Source organism: Macrotis lagotis, chromosome X, assembly GCF_037893015.1.
Source record: "Macrotis lagotis isolate mMagLag1 chromosome X, bilby.v1.9.chrom.fasta, whole genome shotgun sequence".
NCBI lineage: Eukaryota > Metazoa > Chordata > Mammalia > Peramelemorphia > Peramelidae > Macrotis > Macrotis lagotis.
In genome coordinates, this window is record NC_133666.1 from 698,373,797 (window position 1) to 698,383,764 (window position 9,968).

The 9,968-nt window shown below is 41.5% G+C and overlaps 1 protein-coding gene across 2 annotated transcripts in view; it reads right to left on the bottom strand.

Annotated features, from left to right (window-relative positions):
* LOC141497169 (immunoglobulin lambda-1 light chain-like) overlaps window positions 1-9,968 on the bottom strand; it is a 316,494-nt gene that overhangs the window by 152,890 nt on the left and 153,636 nt on the right. The window lies entirely within an intron of this gene.

The window sequence follows — 9,968 nt, forward strand, 5'->3', positions numbered from 1 at the left end:
TGTATTAGCTTCTTGTTTTACCTAATCCCCCCCCCCCCTTCTTCTTTTTGTTCTTGTTTTGTTTTTCTTTTTAGTCTGAGAGTTAGAGATATTTTATTCTTTGAAATACCAACATTTTCACAAAGGGCATTCAAATACTGCTTTAATCCCTGGGTCTCCCCCCCACCCCCACCAACTCCATCAATTACAGCTTGGAGGGAAAATCATCCCCTTTAGGTAATGAATGAGAGAGGGACAGTATTGAGTTCTGATGGGGTCTATTAGGGTTTGACATAGTCTCCTAGAAAAGGATCATACTCAATGAGATAAAAACGCACACATTGTCCAGCAGTGTAGGTTCTTTTGATCTTTCACAATGCCAATCCCAAAATCCTTTAGATAAAAACAGAAAGATGGGCTGAAAGAAGCACAATATAGTACGAAAAGTGCTATACTTACAACCTGAAGACCCTGGTTTGAGTCCTCACTTTACCACTGATGGACTAGTCACCCATGTGATTTGGGCAAGTCACTCACCTCCAGTTTTCTCTTTAAAATATGGATATTTCTTTCTCTAGTTACTTCCCAGTTTTGTTGTGAGGAAGTGCTTTGTAAATGGCAAAGTATTATAGAACTTGTGACCAATTTTTGTGAATAAATATACAAGAAATTGAAATGAATGCAACCCCTCAGGGAGCAAACTTTACCCTCTTCTTTGGGCAGGAAGCACATTAAAATAAGATTTTCAAGATCCAAAGTATAGTCTATAGCTATTCATTTACAAATATTTAAAAATGCTTGGATCTTCAGAACATGCATTTTGGACGTGGGTAAAAGCTTTCCAGCAATGGGAGCATGTTGCAACTGAGTTACAGAAGTGTTCCTGGTAGTGAGTGACTTATAGGTGGTATTTATGTGGATCTGCTCCACCAAATCTTCCAAAATGCTGTAAAACTGCCCAGTGATAATTCTCCTACTTCCACACTACTGGTATCTCCACTGCACAAATATTAGCATTCTGTCTTGGGTTCAAAACTATTGTGATTGCTTATGTTAAGATCTCAGTGTCAAAAACCAAGTAAGGACATGGCATCTGACCATAAAACATAAAAATCAAGAAAATGATAAAGTTAAAAATCCATACTTTTCTTTCCTTCCCCACCCCCAAGCATTTTTGACTACAGCCTTTTGCAAAAAGCATACTTTCAAACATAAAAAAAAAAACTTTAGGAAAAAAATACCTAGGCTTTGATATACAATTATAAGGGAAGAATTGACCTTTAGAACTTCAAATACTGGGGAATTACTAGGCTTAAATTACTTAGCTTGATTATATCAATCAAGAAAAAGCAAACGGCACATAAATGGGCCACTAATAAAGAAAAGTTCTTTTGTGGACAACTTTTGAGGTCTGACAATACTGCATCATCACTAAAGTCCAACTGCCTCTTTTAGTTCTTTTATTAATTTGAAAGGCACCGGGCGATGATCCCTCTTTTCATCATAACTTCCCGCATTTTCTATTAAAATCGGGTACAACCCCCAGTCCTCCCAATCTATGTCTTCCCCTTCGGCAGCTGCTTGTGCTATACTGGCAGCCAGAACTGCCTGTTTTCTCTGTTGCCCCTTTTTTCCGTATTGAAACGAGGATGAACCTCCTAGGGACAAGGAAGCCATTGCCATAGGAAGGGCGGTGTCCTCCGGACCTTGAGATGAGGGAGAAAAATGCCCCGCCCTCAGTTCCTCTTTTGAATTTTTACCGCCCCACGGAGGCACCTCCTCTTTTAATTTTTTACTGTGCCACGTAGGCACCTCCTCTTTTGATTTTTTAGAGCACCATTCTTGCACTTTCTTTATCCTTTCTGCTGTGTGTATCCCAGGCCCCTCCACCCCCTTAGCACCCTCACTGGGGGACCCCTTAGCCATCCCATGGAGATCATCCCATGGGTACAACGGAGGAGCTTCCCCTTCACCACTCTCATCATCGGAGGAGCCTAACAAAGAGGACCCCACCTGATTCTCACTGTCCCGTTGTAACGGAGGGGCTTGGTGTTGGGGACACAGGATCGCTCCTACTGCTCCATAGATGGTAAAATCCTCAGGCGTTAAGACCCCAGGGCACGACTCCTGGTAAGAAGCCATCTGTTGTCCTACTACCCGCCATCTGCCTGGGTCTATGTCTGAGTGTTGGAGCCATGGGCTAATGTCCCATATTTTATCTATAAAGTGCCTGCAGGTCTTAAGATGTATCTTTATCCCACTGCGCTTGCACAGCTTGTAAAGCTGGCAAGTTAGAACCCCTTTGTCCTCGGGCTCTATCAAGGGTAAGCTTCTACCCTGTCCCATCTTCCCAAGTACCCTAGTACCTGAGGCTTCCTGGCAGTCCCTCTTGAGCCCGCTCAAGGGGACAGGCGGTCAAATTTTAACGGCCCCACGTTGATGGGCGCCAACTGTTGGGGGGGGGGTCTGTTGGACCCTCCAGCCACCGCCCTCTACTTACCTTAACCCAAGGTCTTCAGAGGTCTCTGGCTCCCCACCCGGGGTGGGGGAGGGGAGAACAAACCAGGCAGAGCACCCGAGGAGAGGTTCACTTCTTTATTGAAGTTACTAAGAATCCCCCCCAGCCTTTCTGTACTATCCCTTTTATCCCCAGACCTAACTCCTCCTAGTAGGTGGTCTTGCTCCTCCTGAGTTCCTCCCGAGGGTGGAGCCAGCCCATACTGAGGCCATCCCAGTACCCGAAGGCAGGTTCTAACCTCTGGGCGTCTCACGGTCCTCTCAGGGGGCCCCAGTCTAGAGCCGCCCCTAATAGTTTTATTTTGAGTGGAGACTATCACACCACGATTCCTGGTGATTTTGAAAGAATCTTTATGTTTGGCTAAGGAATTTGTTCATGAAGGAGGTTAGGATCCTAGCTCATAGACTTAGCAAAAAGAGCTGTTCATATATCAAGGATAGCAATACCAATTGTAAGGGTTTTCACATCAGTATTTCTAGAAATGCAACATTGCTCAATAAATACAATTGCCCTGAAATCCTAATTTGGCTTGAATCATTCCTGACACCCTCTCTCCCCACAACACACACACATAACACACCAAATACTTGTATTCCTTTAACTGTCTCCAAAATAAGGTCACAGAATCTTAGAGTTGGGAAGGAACCTCAGGTGGTCATCCAATCCAACTCCCATCTGAAGCACGACACTAATCTTTCCCACTAACCCAGCAGAAGAGATCTGTGGCAGTTGTTAGCATTTGGTATTTTTGGTGCTCAATGAACCAACAGATCTTGATATGAGTGCCTACTCCAGGCAAGGCACTATGTTGGTGGTAGGGAAACAGATTTCCAGTGGGTGTAGAAGGATGTGTTGGCTGACTCCAGTGAACTGCAAAGCTGATGAGAAATGAGAGACTTCTAGGCTCTGGGCAAGTTATATGAAGGTTCAGACATCCTTCTGCCCATGCACCTTAAACCTCAATTGCTGCTTCCCTGGTATCTATCCTGGGTTCCAACCCGATGGCCATCTTGCTCTAGGGCATTTATTAAATAGTTTGATATATAACCTATTAGATCCCACATTTCCAGAAGAAATGATTTAACTCTGCAATCTTTTGCATCATAGCCTGCCACCCCCTTTTTCATTTTTTTGAGGTGAATTCTTCCCCTTCAAATTATTCTGGACCATAGTCGTCTGGGCCTTTCAGAGTCCATTTGGGGATTTGTCAGAGACTGTTGGAACATTGTATGGGAGAGCTAGCCTGGGGGAGTGAGCACCAGCTTGATTGGCTGCTTAAAGAGTTGGGGGAAAACCAGGGACAAGGAGTGGTATTTAAGCACTTGTTTTCTGTGAAATAAAGAGAGAACTTGGCATCTCTGTCTCTCAGCTCTTCAGTGTTTGCGTGAAAAAAATGTAGGTAAGGAATAAAGTATAATGTAGCTGGCAGGTACCTAACATATGGTGCTTATGCATGGGGCATGAAGGCATGAAATAAGCATGTTTGAGGCCATCTGATCGGAGTCCAGGAGAAGGACCAAGCAGAACCATGCATCAAAGGACTGAGACTTTGGGCTGTCATACAAGCGAGGAAAAAAGCTTCCAGGCAACATCCCAGAGCCGAAGACTTAAGAGAAGATAACAGGGTAATTGGTATCATGGGGCAGATATTAAGGATATTTAAAAGGGAGTGGGAGCAAGAAAGTATGGAGGAAACAGAAAGTACCAAGGAAAAAGAAATAAATATTATCAAGAACGGTCTAGGATTTGTCCTACAGCACTATCTTGTAGAGAAACTTAATTTGTAATAAAAGCCATTGAAAGGGCTAGAAATGAGGGTGAGAGTTTGGGAGACTTTGGAGCTGAATTTCAGTCATATCCTGTTTTTGAGGAACAAGATCCTTTTAAACCAGGAAACTTTGGGCGAAGACTTGAGCCAGTAGATATAAAGGCAGTCAGAGATTTAAAGAAGGCAGTGGGGGAATACGGGCAAGATCACCCTTTGTCCAGTTACAATTGAATACTCTGGCATACTCCATATTAACACCTAATGATTGGAAGCAGAAAGTTAGGGCATGTTTGCAGAACAGTGTAGACAGATGACTCTTAGGCATGCACAAGGTCCCAATGCCACCATATATTATGAACAATTAAGTGGCACAGGTCAGTTTTTCAACAATGCAGACCAACTATATTATGGGTTAGAAACATATTAAAGAATTGCTACCTGTGTAAAAGAATGCTTGGGGATGTATTCCAATACAAAATGAAAACAAAGAACCATTTGCACTTATCCACCAAAGAAATGATGAGGCTTTTATAGATTTCTTTGCCTGGTTACAGGAGGCAGTAGGAAGAACCTTAGGAGATGTAGCAGGAATACATGTATTAATAAAACATTTAGCATGGGCTAATGCAAATGCTGATTGTCAGAAAGCAATGATTGGCTTAAAAAGGGATGCCACCATTGAGGAAATGATTCAAAGATGTGACAGAGTAGGGTCTCAGGTGTATCATGCAGAATTGATGACAGAAGCATTTACTAATATGCACATAGGAAATAAAGAGAAATGGACTTGTTTGTTTGTGGAAAACCTGAACATTTAAAGAAAGATTGTTGGAATGCCCTAAGAGCTAATCCCAGAAAGGTCAGGGAACATCATCCTAAAACTCCATGCCCAAAGTGTAAAAAGGCAGGACACTGGGCATCAGAATGTAGACAAGGAAATTTAAGTGGAGAAAGGGGCCCTTTCCCAGGGTCTCCTCAAAAACAATCCTGTGGTATGACAGTTCAGGAGCAGCAGGGGATGGAATGGGAAAACCAGTATGCAGCTTTTGGCAGCAAACTGACCCATACAAAAATATTTTTTGGTTAAAAGAACTGGGAAATTTAGGGTACCTCCACATTCTTCTACTAAAGTGCCTATTCATCCTTTATGATTAATGAATAAGGAATGTACTCACATCATATCTGTAGCAAGGTACGTGAGTGGGAAAATTTTCTCTGTTGCAATAATAAATGCTAATGATGATGATAGCTACATAAATGAGAACCAATGTGTAGTTCAGTTACTTTTTTTTCAGGATCTTGTATAAATTGTAAGAAAAAGGATCTGATAAAGGGGCAAAAACTGAGAAACAATAATGAAACCATATTTACTACTACAATTTCTTTTTTTAAATTAATTTTTATTAAAGATATTATTTGAGTTTTATAATGTTCCCCCCCCATCTTGCTTCCCTCCCCCACCCCCCCACGGAAAGCACTCTGTCAGTCTTTACTTTGTTTCCATGTTGTACCTTGATCCAAATTGGGTGTGATGAGAGAGAAATCATATCCTTAAGGAAGAGAAGTCTAAGAGGTAACAAGATCTGACAATAAGATCTGTTTTTTTTCCTAAATTAAAGGGAATAGTCCTTGGTCTTTGTTCAAACTCCACGGCTCTTTATCTGGACACAGATGGCACTGTCCTTTGCAGACAGCCCAAAGTTGTTCCCGATTGTTATACTGATGGAATGAGCAAGTCCTTCAAGGTTGATCATCACCCCCATGTTGCTGTTAGGGTGGACAGTGTTCTTCTGGTTCTGCTCATCTCACTCAGCATCAGTTCATACAAATCCCTCCAGGCTTCCCCGAAATCCCACCCCTCCTGGTTTCTAATAGAACAATAGTGTTCCATGACATACATAGACCACAGTTTGCCAAGCCATTCCCCAACTGAAGGACATTTACTTGATTTCCAATTCTTTGCCACCACAAACAGGGCTGCTATAAATATTTTTGTACAAGTGATGTTTTTACCCTTTTTCCTCATCTCTTCAGGGTATAGACCCAGTAGTGGTATTGCTGGGTCAAAGGGTATGCACATTTTTGTTGCCCTTAATACTACAATTTCTTCAGAAAAACCTCTTTGTGTTATCCAAGTAGAGGGAGTCGCTTTACTAGGTTTGACTGACACTGGGGCAGATTGGACTGTATTCCCCATGCTTGGCCTAAACGAGCGGCCTATACTAACCTACCTAGTAGGCATTGGAGGTCGAGAGGAAATAGAAATTTGTCAGCCCTTGAATGGAGAAAAGATGATAAAGGAGGTGTTTTACTCCCTCAGGCTAGTACTCCCATACAATGGTGCTAATCAGTCTCTTATAATCAAGCAGGTACTCACTCTCTCAGGTTAGTACTCCCAAAAAATGTTCCAACAGTCCCCTACAGGTTGAAAAATCATAAATCAAATCAATAACACTCTTATGAACTGACTGGTTGATCACCAAAACTTCTATGGCTCATTTTTGTATTTTCTGTAAATACTTTTCCATCATTAATCTCTTGACTGACCTTTTAAATAATAATTTCCTCATATAGAGTAAAGGTTTTTAATTGAAGAAAATTAATATGGTAAAAATTTTAGTGCCATGACATGGGGATATGGACTAGAATTTGGAGGAGGGACAGGTCCTCAGGTACCCCCAGTCATGCTCTTTGGAAAGGAAAGAGGTCTGTAACTTTTCAAAATCTCTGCTCTGAGAATTTTAATCCTTATTTTAATTGACAGATGTGGGATTAGACAATTTTAACTTGGAAATGGGGTAGACTGCCTTTAATTTTTTTTTTTCAAACTACATGCAGTGGTAGTTTTGAACCAATTTTTTTTTCAAGGTTTTGAGTTTTACATTTTTCTCCTTCCCTTCCTTCCCTTCCCTCCTCCCCCTGGCAGAAAGTAATTTGATATAGATTCTACATTTATAACCATGCTAAACATAGTTCCATACTGATCAAGTGAGAGTAGAATGAAATCCAAATGGAAGAAAGACATTAGGGCGGCTAGGTGGCACAGTGGATAAAGCACCGGACCTGGAGTCAGGAGGACCTGAGTTCAAATCCGGTCTCAGACACTTAACAGTTACCTAGCTGTGTGGCCTTGGGCAAGCCACTTAACCACGTTTGCCTTGCAAAAAAAAAAAAAAGAAAACAAAACAAAACAAGATAGACATTAGAGAGAAAAACAGTGACATAATAATTGAAGACAATAAGTTTTGGTCTTCAGTTGAACTCCACAGTTACTTCTCTGGATATGGATGGTAATTTTCCATCAAAAAAATCTTTTAGAATTAACTTTGATTATTGTGCTGCTGAAATGAACAAGTTCATTATAGTTGACTATCACCCCATGTTGTTAGTGTGTAGAATGTTCTTCTGGTTCTGCTCATTCCATCCACATTAATTCATGCAAGGATAGACTTATCTTTTTTTTTATTTATTTTTTATTTATTTTTGCAAGGCAAATGGGGTTAAGTGGCTTGCCCAAGGCCACACAGCTAGGTAATTATTAAGTGTCTGACACCGGATTTGAACCCAGGTACTCCTGACTCCAGGGCCGGTGCTTTATCCACTGCGCCACCTAGCCACCCCGATAGACTATCTTTTAACAATGTTGGATATAGGATCCTTAAAAAAAAAGCTAGGACACATTTTGAGTCTAGTCAAAGTTAGTCTTCAAATAGAGTAGGTGCTACTTTTTCTATTCAAATTGCTTTATTTTGAAATTAAATATTCTTGGGATTTTACTTTTCATTTTAGGGAATTCTCACCTCTTGGCAATATATATGTGCTTTTACCAGGTGGGTGTCTCTGATTATCCCTCTAGCAGGGGATTTTTGTTCTGGCATTTTGTTGTTTGTCTTTGTATTATTGTGTGTTATGTCTCAGAGACCTTCTAGTGGGAGAATAGTGGGTTTTCCCAAGTCTGGAGCTTCATTTTGGGGTGCTCTAACTGTTTATGAGTTCTGTAGGCATTTGTTTAAATTGTGTGTCTTTGTGGTACAGGTAGAATCAAGCTCCCTACCTGTCTCTACCTGGTGGGCTTGTACCTTCTCAGCAAAGCTGAGCATAAACTCTCAGGGTGAAATGGCTAAGCAATTAATTAGACAACTTTTCTAATTTTCCTAACTTCTATACTAAAATTGAATAAAAAAATCTTCAAATAGAAAACTCAAATGATGTATGAAAAATTAAATTAAAAAAAGCAAGAGATTCAATATTGGTTAAATTGATAGATTATTAATTTCAATACAGATTGTTGAGATGCAACCATCTGCACTGCCTCTGGAACCTGTGAGTACTGCCATTCATGCAGGAGAGGTCGAATAGCCTTGATGATGATGATTTTGACTGTGTCTGAAGATATGAGCAAACTAAGTTCTACTTTATTATTTTTTATTATTTTTCCAGAGAGTAGGAATGACTGAAATGAACTCAGGAGGTAAAGCCAGATTAAAAGGAACTGGTGCATGGCCTTCTAGTAAATGAAGCAAAACAAATACCCTACCAAAGGACGTCTCTATACAATCTGTATAATTGGGGATCAGGGCTCTACCATCCCTTCCCTCAATACCCAAATCAGTAGGATCATTAGATGATGATCTTTTCAAAGAAGCCAGTATTCAGGAATTTGCAGGTGTTCCTTCTCCCTAAGACTTGAAAAGTCTCTAATCTTTCATGCAATAAGATTTAGAAATCAGATTTCCTAATGTTTATTAGTTCCTTTTTATTAATTGTCTATATATGACAAATTATTTTTAAAGTTTAGACATCTGCTCCCTTGCCCAAAGGGAAGGTACCAAAGCAATCATGAGTTGAGTTTCCAAAGCCCTAAATGGAAAAGGAGAATTTCTAAGACTCTTGGCTATTTTCACAAAGGCCAAGTTATTCTTTTTGTATATATTAAGGGAAAAATGGCCAAATAAAGATGTACCGCTTTATGCATGTAACCACACTCTCTTCTAGCCTAATTCCTAATTTCATGTTAAGTCTGACTTTCTAAGGACACAGTCATATCACCATCTAGAAGTCAGTTTTGAATTTCCACTGTTTCTTATGAAATGGTTTCTCAAACATTCCAGTAGGAGAAAAAGTCAAAGCCTAATAATAAGATTGAAAATGGCGCAGATTGTGGGGTGGCTAGGTGGCCTAGTGGATAGAGCACCAGCCCTGGAGTCGGGAGGACCTGGGTTCAAATCCACCTCAGGCACTTAATAATGACCTGGCTGTGTGGCCTTGGGCAAGCCACTTAACCCCACTGCCTTGCAAAAAAAAAAACTAAAAAAAACCCAACGAAAAAAGGTACAGATTGAAAACCTGAAAGGCCATTGCCAAATGAGATCGATTCTTTGCAATGCAATTCTGACTTGTGTCCCAGAACCGTCTCCTGCTCCAGCTGTCCCTGACGTCCAGACTGAGGGCAGCAGAGCTGGGTCAAGTCCTTCTGACCCGCGGCCTTTCCTCCCCTTCTTCCAGCTCCTCATCTCATCACCACAAAGTCCAGTTTGTAGCGCATCCTGTCCCCAGGAAAGGCTCCCACAGGCCAGTCCCACAGCTGCCTCGGGTCGCTCCAAGCCGGATCGCCACTGCCAGGGGGCCCCCGGCTTCCCAGGCCCCCCAAGCTCCAGCTGCTGCCAGCTGCTCGGAGCACAGGCCCCCTTCCTCGGGAGGGCA